The sequence below is a fragment of the Triturus cristatus genome, chromosome 4_2, assembly GCF_964204655.1.
Source record: "Triturus cristatus chromosome 4_2, aTriCri1.1, whole genome shotgun sequence".
In the NCBI taxonomy this organism is placed as follows: Eukaryota; Metazoa; Chordata; class Amphibia; order Caudata; family Salamandridae; genus Triturus; species Triturus cristatus.
Window position 1 is genome coordinate 2,172,641 of NC_140586.1, and position 16,003 is coordinate 2,188,643.

Genomic DNA, 16,003 nt, shown 5'->3' on the forward strand with positions numbered 1-16,003 from the left:
GGGCTGAATACAGCTTTTGCCAGCGTTTATGAAATCCTGCCACCAACTGTGACTGTGGCCTCCATGAAAAAGCTTGATTTCACCTTTTCGTTGCCCAGCAGTCTTCACTGTGAGATTTGGACTCTCATTGTGATTTTTTTGGCTGCTGCAGTTTGCAGGCCCCGAGAGCAAAAATGGACCATGACCCCTCAAAAAGCAATTTTTTTTTTTTTTTTTTGACTTTTGAACCCGGGAGCCTTGCTGGACGTGACGGTGGGCTTAGGAGTCTCATGTGGTTTTTGAGACTTCTTGCAGTTTGCAGCTTGATTTGACTTTTGAGCCTGGGAACCTTTTTAGACGTTAAGGTGAGCTGGGAGTCTCAAATGGTTTTTCGGACTCCCCGCAGTCAGTCAGCACGTTTCCGGCTCTAGGCCTGCCAATTCAGTGTTTGCAAACGTTTTTGAAATACTTCCACATAGTGACTCTGGCCTACATTAACAAGTATTTCACCTTTTCGACGCACAGGAGTCTTCACTGAGAGATTTGACTGCCATGGCTCCGTGCAGTTTGCAGGCCTCGGGTGCAAAAATCAACACACTCACAAGCTTGATTTGACTTTTGAGCCTGGGAACCTTTTTAGCCGTTAACGTGAACTTGGGAGTCTCATGCGGTTTTTCAGACTCCCCGTGGTCAGTAAGCAAGTTTCCAGGCTCTAGGGCTGCCAATACAGCTTTTGCCAGCGTTTATGAAATCCTGCCACCAGCTGTGACTCTGGCCTCCATGAAAAAGCTTCATTTCACCTTTTCGACGCCCAGGAGTCTTCACTGTGAGATTTGGAATCTCATTTTGGGTTTTTTTGTTGCTGCAGTTTGCAGGCCCCGAGAGCAAAAATGGACCATGACCCCTCAACAAGCCAGTTTTTTTTTTTTTTTTTTTTTTTCTTTTCAGCCTGGGAGCCTTGCTAGACGTGAGGGTGAGCTTAGGAGTCTCATGTGGTGTTTTAGACTCCTTGCAGTTTGCAGGTCTCGGATGCAAAAATCAACCCTGAACAAGCTAGAGTTAACTTTTGAGCCTGGGAACCTTTTTAGACGTTAAGGTGAGCTTCGGAGTCTCATGCGGTTTTTCAGACTCCCCGTGGTCAGTAAACGCGTTTCCAGGTTCTAGGGCTTCCAATACAGCTTTTGCCAGGGTTTATGAAATCCTGCCACCAACTGTGACTCTGGCCTCCATGAAAAAGCTTCATTTCACCTTTTCGACGCCCAGGAGTCTTCACTGTGAGATTTGGACTCTCATTGTGATTTTTTGGGCTGCTGCAGTTTGCAGGCCCCGTGAGCAAAAATGGACCATGACCCCTAAAAAGCTGATTTTTATCTTTTTTTTTTTTTTTTTTTTTTTTGACATTTGAACCTGGGAGCCTTGCTGGCGTGACGGTTTAGGAGTCTCATGTGGTTTTTGAGACTTCTTGCAGTTTGCAGCTTGATTTGACTTTTGAGCCTGGGAACCTTTTTAGACGTTAAGGTGAGCTGGGAGTCTCAAACGGTTTTTCGGACTCCCCGCAGTCAGTAAGCAAGTTTTCAGGCTCTAGGCCTGCCAATTCAGCGTTTGCAAGCGTTTTTGAAATACTTCCACATAGTGACTCTGGCCTACATTAACAAGTATTTCACCTTTTCGCCGCACAGGAGTCTTCACTGAAGAGATTTGACTATCATGGCTCCGTGCAGTTTGCAGGCCTCGGGTGCAAAAATCAACACACTCACAAGCTTGATTTGACTTTTGAGCCTGGGAACCTTTTTAGCCGTTAAGGTGAGCTTGGGAGTCTCATGCGGTTTTTCAGACTCCCCGTGGTCAGTAAGCAAGTTTCCAGGCTCTAGGGCTGCCAATACAGCTTTTGCCAGCGTTTATGAAATCCTGCCACCAGATGTGACTCTGGCCTCCATGAAAAAGCTTCATTTCACCTTTTCGACGCCCAGGAGTCTACACTGTGAGATTTGGAATCTCATTTTGGGTTTTTTAGTTGCTGCAGTTTGCAGGTCCCGAGAGCAAAAATGGACCATGACCCCTCAACAAGCTAGTTTTTTTTTTTTTTTTTTTTTTTTCTTTTGAGCCTGGGAGCCTTGCTAGACGTGACGGTGAGCTTAGGTGTCTCATGTGGTTTTTTAGACTCCTTGCAGTTTGCAGGTCTCGGATGCAAAAATCAACCCTGAACAAGCTAGAGTTAACTTTTGAGCCTGGGAGCTTTGCTAGACGTGAGGGTGATGTTAGGAGTCTCATGTGGTTTTTTAGACTCCTTGCAGTTTCAGGTCTCGGATGCAAAAATCAACCCTGAACAAGCTAGAGTTAACTTTTTAGCCTGGGAGCTTTGCTAGACGTGAGGGTGAGCTTAGGAGTCTCATGTGGTTTTTTAGACTTCATGCAGTTTGCAGCTTGATTTGACTTTTGAGCCTGGGAACCTTTTTAAGGTGAGTTTGGGAGTCTCATGCGGTTTTTCAGACTCCCCGTGGTCAGTAAGCACGTTTCCAGGTTCTAGGGCTGCCAATACAGCTTTTCCCAGCGTTTTTGAAATCCTACCAACAGTGACTCTAGCCTAGGCTTCATATCACCTTTTCGACGCTCAGGATTCTTTACTGTGAGATTTGCACTCTCATGTGTTTTTTTTTTCCTCCCTGCAGTTTGCAGGCATCACGGGCAAAAATAAACCATGACCTCTCACAAGCATGTTTTACGTGACGGTGAGCTTTAGTAGTCTCATGTGTGTTTTGAGGCCCCTTGCAGTTTGCAGGTCTCGGATGCAAAAACTCAACCTGAACAAGCTTGATTTGACTTTTGAGCCTGGGAACCTTTTTAGACGTAAGGTGAGCTTCGGAGTCTCATGCGGTTTTTCAGACTCCCGTTGGTCAGTAAGCATGTTTCCAGGTTCTAGAGCTTCAATACAGCTTTTGCCAGCGTTTATGAAATCCTGCCACCAACTGTGACTGTGGCCTCCATGAAAAAGCTTGATTTCACCTTTTCGACGCCCAGCAGTCTTCACTGTGAGATTTGGACTCTCATTGTGATTTTTTTGGCTGCTGCAGTTTGCAGGCCCCGAGAGCAAAAATGGACCATGACCCCTCAAAAAGCTATTTTTTTTTTTTTTTTTTTTTTTTACTTTTGAGCCTGGGAGCCTTGCTAGACGTGACGGTGAGCTCAGGAGTCTCATGTGGTTTTTTAGACTCCTTGCAGTTTGCAGCTTGATTTGACTTTTGAGCCTGGGAACCTTTTTAGACGTTAAGGTGAGCTGGGAGTCTCAAATGGTTTTTCGGACTCCCCGAGTCAGTAAGCACGTTTCCAGGCTCTAGGCCTGCCAATTCAGTGTTTGCAAACGTTTTTGAAATACTTCCACATAGTGACTCTGGCCTACATTAACAAGTATTTCACCTTTTCGCCGCACAGGAGTCTTCACTGAGAGATTTGACTGTCATGGCTCCGTGCAGTTTGCAGGCCTCGGGTGCAAAAATCAACACACTCACAAGCTTGATTTGACTTTTGAGCCTGGGAACCTTTTTAGCCGTTAACGTGAACTTGGGAGTCTCATGCGGTTTTTCAGACTCCCCGTGGTCAGTAAGCAAGTTTCCAGGCTCTAGGGCTGCCAATACAGCTTTTGCCAGCGTTTATGAAATCCTGCCACCAGCTGTGACTCTGGCCTCCATGAAAAAGCTTCATTTCACCTTTTCGACGCCCAGGAGTCTTCACTGTGAGATTTGGAATCTCATTTTGGGTTTTTTTGTTGCTGCAGTTTGCAGGTCCCGAGAGCAAAAATGGACCATGACCCCTCAACAAGCTAGTTTTTTTTTTTTTTTTTTTTTTTTTCTTTTGAGCCTGGGAGCCTTGCTAGACGTGAGGGTGAGCTTAGGAGTCTCATGTGGTGTTTTAGACTCCTTGCAGTTTGCAGGTCTCGGATGCAAAAATCAACCCTGAACAAGCTAGAGTTAACTTTTGAGCCTGGGAACCTTTTTAGACGTTAAGGTGAGCTTAGGAGTCTCATGCGGTTTTTCAGACTCCCCGTGGTCAGTAAACGCGTTTCCAGGTTCTAGGGCTTCCAATACAGCTTTTGCCAGGGTTTATGAAATCCTGCCACCAACTGTGACTCTGGCCTCCATGAAAAAGCTTCATTTCACCTTTTCGACGCCCAGGAGTCTTCACTGTGAGATTTGGACTCTCATTGTGATTTTTTGGGCTGCTGCAGTTTGCAGGCCCCGTGAGCAAAAATGGACCATGACCCCTAAAAAGCTGATTTTTATCTTTTTTTTTTTTTTTTGACATTTGAACCTGGGAGCCTTGCTGGACGTGACGGTGGGCTTAGGAGTCTCATGTGGTTTTTGAGACTTCTTGCAGTTTGCAGCTTGATTTGACTTTTGAGCCTGGGAACCTTTTTAGACGTTAAGGTGAGCTGGGAGTCTCAAACGGTTTTTCGGACTCCCCGCAGTCAGTAAGCAAGTTTTCAGGCTCTAGGCCTGCCAATTCAGCGTTTGCAAGCGTTTTTGAAATACTTCCACATAGTGACTCTGGCCTACATTAACAAGTATTTCACCTTTTCGCCGCACAGGAGTCTTCACTGAAGAGATTTGACTATCATGGCTCCGTGCAGTTTGCAGGCCTCGGGTGCAAAAATCAACACACTCACAAGCTTGATTTGACTTTTGAGCCTGGGAACCTTTTTAGCCGTTAAGGTGAGCTTGGGAGTCTCATGCGGTTTTTCAGACTCCCCGTGGTCAGTAAGCAAGTTTCCAGGCTCTAGGGCTGCCAATACAGCTTTTGCCAGCGTTTATGAAATCCTGCCACCAGATGTGACTCTGGCCTCCATGAAAAAGCTTCATTTCACCTTTTCGACGCCCAGGAGTCTACACTGTGAGATTTGGAATCTCATTTTGGGTTTTTTAGTTGCTGCAGTTTGCAGGTCCCGAGAGCAAAAATGGACCATGACCCCTCAACAAGCTAGTTTTTTTTTTTTTTTTTTTTTTTTTTTCTTTTGAGCCTGGGAGCCTTGCTAGACGTGACGGTGAGCTTAGGTGTCTCATGTGGTTTTTTAGACTCCTTGCAGTTTGCAGGTCTCGGATGCAAAAATCAACCCTGAACAAGCTAGAGTTAACTTTTGAGCCTGGGAGCTTTGCTAGACGTGAGGGTGATGTTAGGAGTCTCATGTGGTTTTTTAGACTCCTTGCAGTTTCAGGTCTCGGATGCAAAAATCAACCCTGAACAAGCTAGAGTTAACTTTTGAGCCTGGGAGCTTTGCTAGACGTGAGGGTGAGCTTAGGAGTCTCATGTGGTTTTTTAGACTTCATGCAGTTTGCAGCTTGATTTGAGCCTGGGAACCTTTTTAAGGTGAGTTTGGGAGTCTCATGCGGTTTTTCAGACTCCCCGTGGTCAGTAAGCACGTTTCCAGGTTCTAGGGCTGCCAATACAGCTTTTCCCAGCGTTTTTGAAATCCTGCCAACAGTGACTCTAGCCTAGGCTTCATATCACCTTTTCGACGCTCAGGATTCTTTACTGTGAGATTTGCACTCTCATGTGTTTTTTTTTTCCTCCCTGCAGTTTGCAGGCATCACGGGCAAAAATAAACCATGACCTCTCACAAGCATGTTTTACGTGACGGTGAGCTTTAGTAGTCTCATGTGTGTTTTGAGGCCCCTTGCAGTTTGCAGGTCTCGGATGCAAAAACTCAACCTGAACAAGCTTGATTTGACTTTTGAGCCTGGGAAACTTTTTAGACGTAAGGTGAGCTTCGGAGTCTCATGCGGTTTTTCAGACTCCCGTTGGTCAGTAAGCATGTTTCCAGGTTCTAGAGCTTCAATACAGCTTTTGCCAGCGTTTATGAAATCCTGCCACCAACTGTGACTGTGGCCTCCATGAAAAAGCTTGATTTCACCTTTTCGACGCCCAGCAGCCTTCACTGTGAGATTTGGACTCTCATTGTGATTTTTTTGGCTGCTGCAGTTTGCAGGCCCCGAGAGCAAAAATGGACCATGACCCCTCAAAAAGCTATTTTTTTTTTTTTTTTTTTTTTGACTTTTGAGCCTGGGAGCCTTGCTAGACGTGACGGTGAGCTCAGGAGTCTCATGTGGTTTTTGAGACTTCTTGCAGTTTGCAGCTTGATTTGACTTTTGGGCCTGGGAACCTTTTTAGACGTTAAGGTGAGCTGGGAGTCTCAAATGGTTTTTCGGACTCCCCGCAGTCAGTAAGCACGTTTCCAGGCTCTAGGCCTGCCAATTCAGTGTTTGCAAACGTTTTTGAAATACTTCCACATAGTGACTCTGGCCTACATTAACAAGTATTTCACCTTTTCGCCGCACAGGAGTCTTCACTGAGAGATTTGACTGTCATGGCTCCGTGCAGTTTGCAGGCCTCGGGTGCAAAAATCAACACACTCACAAGCTTGATTTGACTTTTGAGCCTGGGAACCTTTTAAGCCGTTAACGTGAACTTGGGAGTCTCATGCGGTTTTTCAGACTCCCCGTGGTCAGTAAGCAAGTTTCCAGGCTCTAGGGCTGCCAATACAGCTTTTGCCAGCGTTTATGAAATCCTGCCACCAGCTGTGACTCTGGCCTCCATGAAAAAGCTTCATTTCACCTTTTCGACGCCCAGGAGTCTTCACTGTGAGATTTGGAATCTCATTTTGGTTTTTTTTGTTGCTGCAGTTTGCAGGTCCCGAGAGCAAAAATGGACCATGACCCCTCAACAAGCTAGTTTTTTTTTTTTTTTTTTTTTTTTTCTTTTGAGCCTGGGAGCCTTGCTCGACGTGACGGTGAGCTTAGGTGTCTAATGTGGTTTTTTAGACTCCTTGCAGTTTGCAGGTCTCGGATGCAAAAATCAACCCTGAACAAGCTAGAGTTAACTTTTGAGCCTGGGAGCTTTGCTAGACGTGAGGGTGATGTTAGGAGTCTCATGTGGTTTTTTAGACTCCTTGCAGTTTCAGGTCTCGGATGCAAAAATCAACCCTGAACAAGCTAGAGTTAACTTTTGAGCCTGGGAGCTTTGCTAGACATGAGGGTGAGCTTAGGAGTCTCATGTGGTTTTTTAGACTTCATGCAGTTTGCAGCTTGATTTGACTTTTGAGCCTGGGAACCTTTTTAAGGTGAGTTTGGGAGTCTCATGCGGTTTTTCAGACTCCCCGTGGTCAGTAAGCACGTTTCCAGGTTCTAGGGCTGCCAATACAGCTTTTCCCAGCGTTTTTGAAATCCTGCCAACAGTGACTCTAGCCTAGGCTTCATATCACCTTTTCGACGCTCAGGATTCTTTACTGTGAGATTTGCACTCTCATGTTTTTTTTTTCCTCCCTGCAGTTTGCAGGCATCACGGGCAAAAATAAACCATGACCTCTCACAAGCATGTTTTACGTGACGGTGAGCTTTAGTAGTCTCATGTGTGTTTTGAGGCCCCTTGCAGTTTGCAGGTCTCGGATGCAAAAACTCAACCTGAACAAGCTTGATTTGACTTTTGAGCCTGGGAAACTTTTTAGACGTAAGGTGAGCTTCGGAGTCTCATGCGGTTTTTCAGACTCCCGTTGGTCAGTAAGCAAGTTTCCAGGTTCTAGAGCTTCAATACAGCTTTTGCCAGCGTTTATGAAATCCTGCCACCAACTGTGACTCTGGCCTCCATGAAAAAGCTTCATTTCACCTTTTCGACGCCCAGGAGTCTTCACTGTGAGATTTGGACTCTCATTGTGATTTTTTTGGCTGCTGCAGTTTGCAGGCCCCGAGAGCAAAAATGGACCATGACCGCTCAAAAAGCTAGTTTTTTTTTTTTTTTTTTTTTACTTTTGAACCTGGGAGCCTTGCTGGACGTGACGGTGGGCTTAGGAGTCTCATGTGGTTTTTGAGACTTCTTGCAGTTTGCAGCTTGATTTGACTTTTGAGCCTGGGAAACTTTTTAGACGTTAAGGTGAGCTGGGAGTCTCAAATGGTTTTTCGGACTCCCCGCAGTCAGTCAGCACGTTTCCAGGCTCTAGGCCTGCCAATTCAGTGTTTGCAAGCGTTGTTGAAATACTTCCACATAGTGACTCTGGCCTACATTAACAAGTATTTCACCTTTTCGCCGCACAGGAGTCTTCACTGAGAAGATTTGACTGTCATGGCTCCGTGCAGTTTGCAGGCCTCGGGTGCAAAAATCAACACACTCACAAGCTTGATTTGACTTTTCAGCCTGGGAACCTTTTTAGCCGTTAAGGTGAGCTTGGGAGTCTCATGCGGTTTTTCAGACTCCCCGTGGTCAGTAAGCAAGTTTCCAGGCTCTAGGGCTGCCAATACAGCTTTTGCCAGCGTTTATGAAATCCTGCCACCAGATGTGACTCTGGCCTCCATGAAAAAGCTTCATTTCACCTTTTCGACGCCCAGGAGTCTTCACTGTGAGATTTGGAATCTCATTTTGGGTTTTTTAGTTGCTGCAGTTTGCAGGTCCCGAGAGCAAAAATGGACCATGACCCCTCAACAAGCTATTTTTTTTTTTTTTTTTTTTTTTTCTTTTGAGCCTGGGAGCCTTGCTAGACGTGACGGTGAGCTTAGGTGTCTCATGTGGTTTTTTAGACTCCTTGCAGTTTGCAGCTTGATTTGACTTTTGAGCCTGGGAACCTTTTTAGACGTTAAGGTGAGCTGGGAGTCTCAAATGGTTTTTCGGACTCCCCGCAGTCAGTAAGCACGTTTCCAGGCTCTAGGCCTGCCAATTCAGTGTTTGCAAACGTTTTTGAAATACTTCCACATAGTGACTCTGGCCTACATTAACAAGTATTTCACCTTTTCGCCGCACAGGAGTCTTCACTGAGAGATTTGACTGTCATGGCTCCGTGCAGTTTGCAGGCCTCGGGTGCAAAAATCAACACACTCACAAGCTTGATTTGACTTTTGAGCCTGGGAACCTTTTTAGCCGTTAACGTGAACTTGGGAGTCTCATGCGGTTTTTCAGACTCCCCGTGGTCAGTAAGCAAGTTTCCAGGCTCTAGGGCTGCCAATACAGCTTTTGCCAGCGTTTATGAAATCCTGCCACCAGCTGTGACTCTGGCCTCCATGAAAAAGCTTCATTTCACCTTTTCGACGCCCAGGAGTCTTCACTGTGAGATTTGGAATCTCATTTTGGGTTTTTTTGTTGCTGCAGTTTGCAGGTCCCGAGAGCAAAAATGGACCATGACCCCTCAACAAGCTAGTTTTTTTTTTTTTTTTTTTTTCTTTTCAGCCTGGGAGCCTTGCTAGACGTGAAGGTGAGCTTAGGAGTCTCATGTGGTGTTTTAGACTCCTTGCAGTTTGCAGGTCTCGGATGCAAAAATCAACCCTGAACAAGCTAGAGTTAACTTTTGAGCCTGGGAACCTTTTTAGACGTTAAGGTGAGCTTAGGAGTCTCATGCGGTTTTTCAGACTCCCCGTGGTCAGTAAACGCGTTTCCAGGTTCTAGGGCTTCCAATACAGCTTTTGCCAGGGTTTATGAAATCCTGCCACCAACTGTGACTCTGGCCTCCATGAAAAAGCTTCATTTCACCTTTTCGACGCCCAGGAGTCTTCACTGTGAGATTTGGACTCTCATTGTGATTTTTTGGGCTGCTGCAGTTTGCAGGCCCCGTGAGCAAAAATGGACCATGACCCCTAAAAAGCTGATTTTTATCTTTTTTTTTTTTTTTTTTTTTTTTGACATTTGAACCTGGGAGCCTTGCTGGACGTGACGGTGGGCTTAGGAGTCTCATGTGGTTTTTGAGACTTCTTGCAGTTTGCAGCTTGATTTGACTTTTGAGCCTGGGAACCTTTTTAGACGTTAAGGTGAGCTGGGAGTCTCAAACGGTTTTTCGGACTCCCCGCAGTCAGTAAGCAAGTTTTCAGGCTCTAGGCCTGCCAATTCAGCGTTTGCAAGCGTTTTTGAAATACTTCCACATAGTGACTCTGGCCTACATTAACAAGTATTTCACCTTTTCGCCGCACAGGAGTCTTCACTGAAGAGATTTGACTATCATGGCTCCGTGCAGTTTGCAGGCCTCGGGTGCAAAAATCAACACACTCACAAGCTTGATTTGACTTTTGAGCCTGGGGACCTTTTTAGCCGTTAAGGTGAGCTTGGGAGTCTCATGCGGTTTTTCAGACTCCCCGTGGTCAGTAAGCAAGTTTCCAGGCTCTAGGGCTGAATACAGCTTTTGCCAGCGTTTATGAAATCCTGCCACCAACTGTGACTGTGGCCTCCATGAAAAAGCTTGATTTCACCTTTTCGTTGCCCAGCAGTCTTCACTGTGAGATTTGGACTCTCATTGTGATTTTTTTGGCTGCTGCAGTTTGCAGGCCCCGAGAGCAAAAATGGACCATGACCCCTCAAAAAGCAATTTTTTTTTTTTTTTTTTTTTTTTTTGACTTTTGAACTCGGGAGCCTTGCTGGACGTGACGGTGGGCTTAGGAGTCTCATGTGGTTTTTGAGACTTCTTGCAGTTTGCAGCTTGATTTGACTTTTGAGCCTGGGAACCTTTTTAGACGTTAAGGTGAGCTGGGAGTCTCAAATGGTTTTTCGGACTCCCCGCAGTCAGTAAGCACGTTTCCAGGCTCTAGGCCTGCCAATTCAGTGTTTGCAAGCGTTTTTGAAATACTTCCACATAGTGACTCTGGCCTACATTAACAAGTATTTCACCTTTTCGCCGCACAGGAGTCTTCACTGAGAGATTTGACTGTCATGGCTCCGTGCAGTTTGCAGGCCTCGGGTGCAAAAATCAACACACTCACAAGCTTGATTTGACTTTTGAGCCTGGGAACCTTTTTAGCCGTTAAGGTGAGCTTGGGAGTCTCATGCGGTTTTTCAGACTCCCCGTGGTCAGTAAGCAAGTTTCCAGGCTCTAGGGCTGCCAATACAGCTTTTGCCAGCGTTTATGAAATCCTGCCACCAGATGTGACTCTGGCCTCCATGAAAAAGCTTCATTTCACCTTTTCGACGCCCAGGAGTCTACACTGTGAGATTTGGAATCTCATTTTGGGTTTTTTAGTTGCTGCAGTTTGCAGGTCCCGAGAGCAAAAATGGACCATGACCCCTCAACAAGCTAGTTTTTTTTTTTTTTTTTTTTTTTTTTCTTTTGAGCCTGGGAGCCTTGCTAGACGTGACGGTGAGCTTAGGTGTCTCATGTGGTTTTTTAGACTCCTTGCAGTTTGCAGGTCTCGGATGCAAAAATCAACCCTGAACAAGCTAGAGTTAACTTTTGAGCCTGGGAGCTTTGCTAGACGTGAGGGTGATGTTAGGAGTCTCATGTGGTTTTTTAGACTCCTTGCAGTTTCAGGTCTCGGATGCAAAAATCAACCCTGAACAAGCTAGAGTTAACTTTTGAGCCTGGGAGCTTTGCTAGACGTGAGGGTGAGCTTAGGAGTCTCATGTGGTTTTTTAGACTTCATGCAGTTTGCAGCTTGATTTGAGCCTGGGAACCTTTTTAAGGTGAGTTTGGGAGTCTCATGCGGTTTTTCAGACTCCCCGTGGTCAGTAAGCACGTTTCCAGGTTCTAGGGCTGCCAATACAGCTTTTCCCAGCGTTTTTGAAATCCTGCCAACAGTGACTCTAGCCTAGGCTTCATATCACCTTTTCGACGCTCAGGATTCTTTACTGTGAGATTTGCACTCTCATGTGTTTTTTTTTTCCTCCCTGCAGTTTGCAGGCATCACGGGCAAAAATAAACCATGACCTCTCACAAGCATGTTTTACGTGACGGTGAGCTTTAGTAGTCTCATGTGTGTTTTGAGGCCCCTTGCAGTTTGCAGGTCTCGGATGCAAAAACTCAACCTGAACAAGCTTGATTTGACTTTTGAGCCTGGGAAACTTTTTAGACGTAAGGTGAGCTTCGGAGTCTCATGCGGTTTTTCAGACTCCCGTTGGTCAGTAAGCATGTTTCCAGGTTCTAGAGCTTCAATACAGCTTTTGCCAGCGTTTATGAAATCCTGCCACCAACTGTGACTGTGGCCTCCATGAAAAAGCTTGATTTCACCTTTTCGACGCCCAGCAGTCTTCACTGTGAGATTTGGACTCTCATTGTGATTTTTTTGGCTGCTGCAGTTTGCAGGCCCCGAGAGCAAAAATGGACCATGACCCCTCAAAAAGCTATTTTTTTTTTTTTTTTTTTTTTGACTTTTGAGCCTGGGAGCCTTGCTAGACGTGACGGTGAGCTCAGGAGTCTCATGTGGTTTTTGAGACTTCTTGCAGTTTGCAGCTTGATTTGACTTTTGAGCCTGGGAACCTTTTTAGACGTTAAGGTGAGCTGGGAGTCTCAAATGGTTTTTCGGACTCCCCGCAGTCAGTAAGCACGTTTCCAGGCTCTAGGCCTGCCAATTCAGTGTTTGCAAACGTTTTTGAAATACTTCCACATAGTGACTCTGGCCTACATTAACAAGTATTTCACCTTTTCGCCGCACAGGAGTCTTCACTGAGAGATTTGACTGTCATGGCTCCGTGCAGTTTGCAGGCCTCGGGTGCAAAAATCAACACACTCACAAGCTTGATTTGACTTTTGAGCCTGGGAACCTTTTAAGCCGTTAACGTGAACTTGGGAGTCTCATGCGGTTTTTCAGACTCCCCGTGGTCAGTAAGCAAGTTTCCAGGCTCTAGGGCTGCCAATACAGCTTTTGCCAGCGTTTATGAAATCCTGCCACCAGCTGTGACTCTGGCCTCCATGAAAAAGCTTCATTTCACCTTTTCGACGCCCAGGAGTCTTCACTGTGAGATTTGGAATCTCATTTTGGTTTTTTTTGTTGCTGCAGTTTGCAGGTCCCGAGAGCAAAAATGGACCATGACCCCTCAACAAGCTAGTTTTTTTTTTTTTTTTTTTTTTTTTCTTTTGAGCCTGGGAGCCTTGCTCGACGTGACGGTGAGCTTAGGTGTCTAATGTGGTTTTTTAGACTCCTTGCAGTTTGCAGGTCTCGGATGCAAAAATCAACCCTGAACAAGCTAGAGTTAACTTTTGAGCCTGGGAGCTTTGCTAGACGTGAGGGTGATGTTAGGAGTCTCATGTGGTTTTTTAGACTCCTTGCAGTTTCAGGTCTCGGATGCAAAAATCAACCCTGAACAAGCTAGAGTTAACTTTTGAGCCTGGGAGCTTTGCTAGACATGAGGGTGAGCTTAGGAGTCTCATGTGGTTTTTTAGACTTCATGCAGTTTGCAGCTTGATTTGACTTTTGAGCCTGGGAACCTTTTTAAGGTGAGTTTGGGAGTCTCATGCGGTTTTTCAGACTCCCCGTGGTCAGTAAGCACGTTTCCAGGTTCTAGGGCTGCCAATACAGCTTTTCCCAGCGTTTTTGAAATCCTGCCAACAGTGACTCTAGCCTAGGCTTCATATCACCTTTTCGACGCTCAGGATTCTTTACTGTGAGATTTGCACTCTCATGTGTTTTTTTTTCCTCCCTGCAGTTTGCAGGCATCACGGGCAAAAATAAACCATGACCTCTCACAAGCTTGTTTTACGTGACGGTGAGCTTTAGTAGTCTCATGTGTGTTTTGAGGCCCCTTGCAGTTTGCAGGTCTCGGATGCAAAAACTCAACCTGAACAAGCTTGATTTGACTTTTGAGCCTGGGAAACTTTTTAGACGTAAGGTGAGCTTCGGAGTCTCATGCGGTTTTTCAGACTCCCGTTGGTCAGTAAGCATGTTTCCAGGTTCTAGAGCTTCAATACAGCTTTTGCCAGCGTTTATGAAATCCTGCCACCAACTGTGACTCTGGCCTCCATGAAAAAGCTTCATTTCACCTTTTCGACGCCCAGGAGTCTTCACTGTGAGATTTGGACTCTCATTGTGATTTTTTTGGCTGCTGCAGTTTGCAGGCCCCGAGAGCAAAAATGGACCATGACTGCTCAAAAAGCTAGTTTTTTTTTTTTTTTTTTTTTACTTTTGAACCTGGGAGCCTTGCTGGACGTGACGGTGTGGGCTTAGGAGTCTCATGTGGTTTTTGAGACTTCTTGCAGTTTGCAGCTTGATTTGACTTTTGAGCCTGGGAAACTTTTTAGACGTTAAGGTGAGCTGGGAGTCTCAAATGGTTTTTCGGACTCCCCGCAGTCAGTCAGCACGTTTCCAGGCTCTAGGCCTGCCAATTCAGTGTTTGCAAGCGTTGTTGAAATACTTCCACATAGTGACTCTGGCCTACATTAACAAGTATTTCACCTTTTCGCCGCACAGGAGTCTTCACTGAGAGATTTGACTGTCATGGCTCCGTGCAGTTTGCAGGCCTCGGGTGCAAAAATCAACACACTCACAAGCTTGATTTGACTTTTCAGCCTGGGAACCTTTTTAGCCGTTAAGGTGAGCTTGGGAGTCTCATGCGGTTTTTCAGACTCCCCGTGGTCAGTAAGCAAGTTTCCAGGCTCTAGGGCTGCCAATACAGCTTTTGCCAGCGTTTATGAAATCCTGCCACCAGATGTGACTCTGGCCTCCATGAAAAAGCTTCATTTCACCTTTTCGACGCCCAGGAGTCTTCACTGTGAGATTTGGAATCTCATTTTGGGTTTTTTAGTTGCTGCAGTTTGCAGGTCCCGAGAGCAAAAATGGACCATGACCCCTCAACAAGCTATTTTTTTTTTTTTTTTTTTTTTTTCTTTTGAGCCTGGGAGCCTTGCTAGACGTGACGGTGAGCTTAGGTGTCTCATGTGGTTTTTTAGACTCCTTGCAGTTTGCAGCTTGATTTGACTTTTGAGCCTGGGAACCTTTTTAGACGTTAAGGTGAGCTGGGAGTCTCAAATGGTTTTTCGGACTCCCCGCAGTCAGTAAGCACGTTTCCAGGCTCTAGGCCTGCCAATTCAGTGTTTGCAAACGTTTTTGAAATACTTCCACATAGTGACTCTGGCCTACATTAACAAGTATTTCACCTTTTCGCCGCACAGGAGTCTTCACTGAGAGATTTGACTGTCATGGCTCCGTGCAGTTTGCAGGCCTCGGGTGCAAAAATCAACACACTCACAAGCTTGATTTGACTTTTGAGCCTGGGAACCTTTTTAGCCGTTAACGTGAACTTGGGAGTCTCATGCGGTTTTTCAGACTCCCCGTGGTCAGTAAGCAAGTTTCCAGGCTCTAGGGCTGCCAATACAGCTTTTGCCAGCGTTTATGAAATCCTGCCACCAGCTGTGACTCTGGCCTCCATGAAAAAGCTTCATTTCACCTTTTCGACGCCCAGGAGTCTTCACTGTGAGATTTGGAATCTCATTTTGGGTTTTTTTGTTGCTGCAGTTTGCAGGTCCCGAGAGCAAAAATGGACCATGACCCCTCAACAAGCTAGTTTTTTTTTTTTTTTTTTTTCTTTTCAGCCTGGGAGCCTTGCTAGACGTGAGGGTGAGCTTAGGAGTCTCATGTGGTGTTTTAGACTCCTTGCAGTTTGCAGGTCTCGGATGCAAAAATCAACCCTGAACAAGCTAGAGTTAACTTTTGAGCCTGGGAACCTTTTTAGACGTTAAGGTGAGCTTAGGAGTCTCATGCGGTTTTTCAGACTCCCCGTGGTCAGTAAACGCGTTTCCAGGTTCTAGGGCTTCCAATACAGCTTTTGCCAGGGTTTATGAAATCCTGCCACCAACTGTGACTCTGGCCTCCATGAAAAAGCTTCATTTCACCTTTTCGACGCCCAGGAGTCTTCACTGTGAGATTTGGACTCTCATTGTGATTTTTTGGGCTGCTGCAGTTTGCAGGCCCCGTGAGCAAAAATGGACCAAGGCCCCCAAAAAGCTGATTTTTATCTTTTTTTTTTTTTTTTTTTTTTTTGACATTTGAACCTGGGAGCCTTGCTGGACGTGACGGTGGGCTAAGGAGTCTCATGTGGTTTTTGAGACTTCTTGCAGTTTGCAGCTTGATTTGACTTTTGAGCCTGGGAACCTTTTTAGACGTTAAGGTGAGCTGGGAGTCTCAAACGGTTTTTCGGACTCCCCGCAGTCAGTAAGCAAGTTTTCAGGCTCTAGGCCTGCCAATTCAGCGTTTGCAAGCGTTTTTGAAATACTTCCACATAGTGACTCTGGCCTACATTAACAAGTATTTCACCTTTTCGCCGCACAGGAGTCTTCACTGAAGAGATTTGACTATCATGGCTC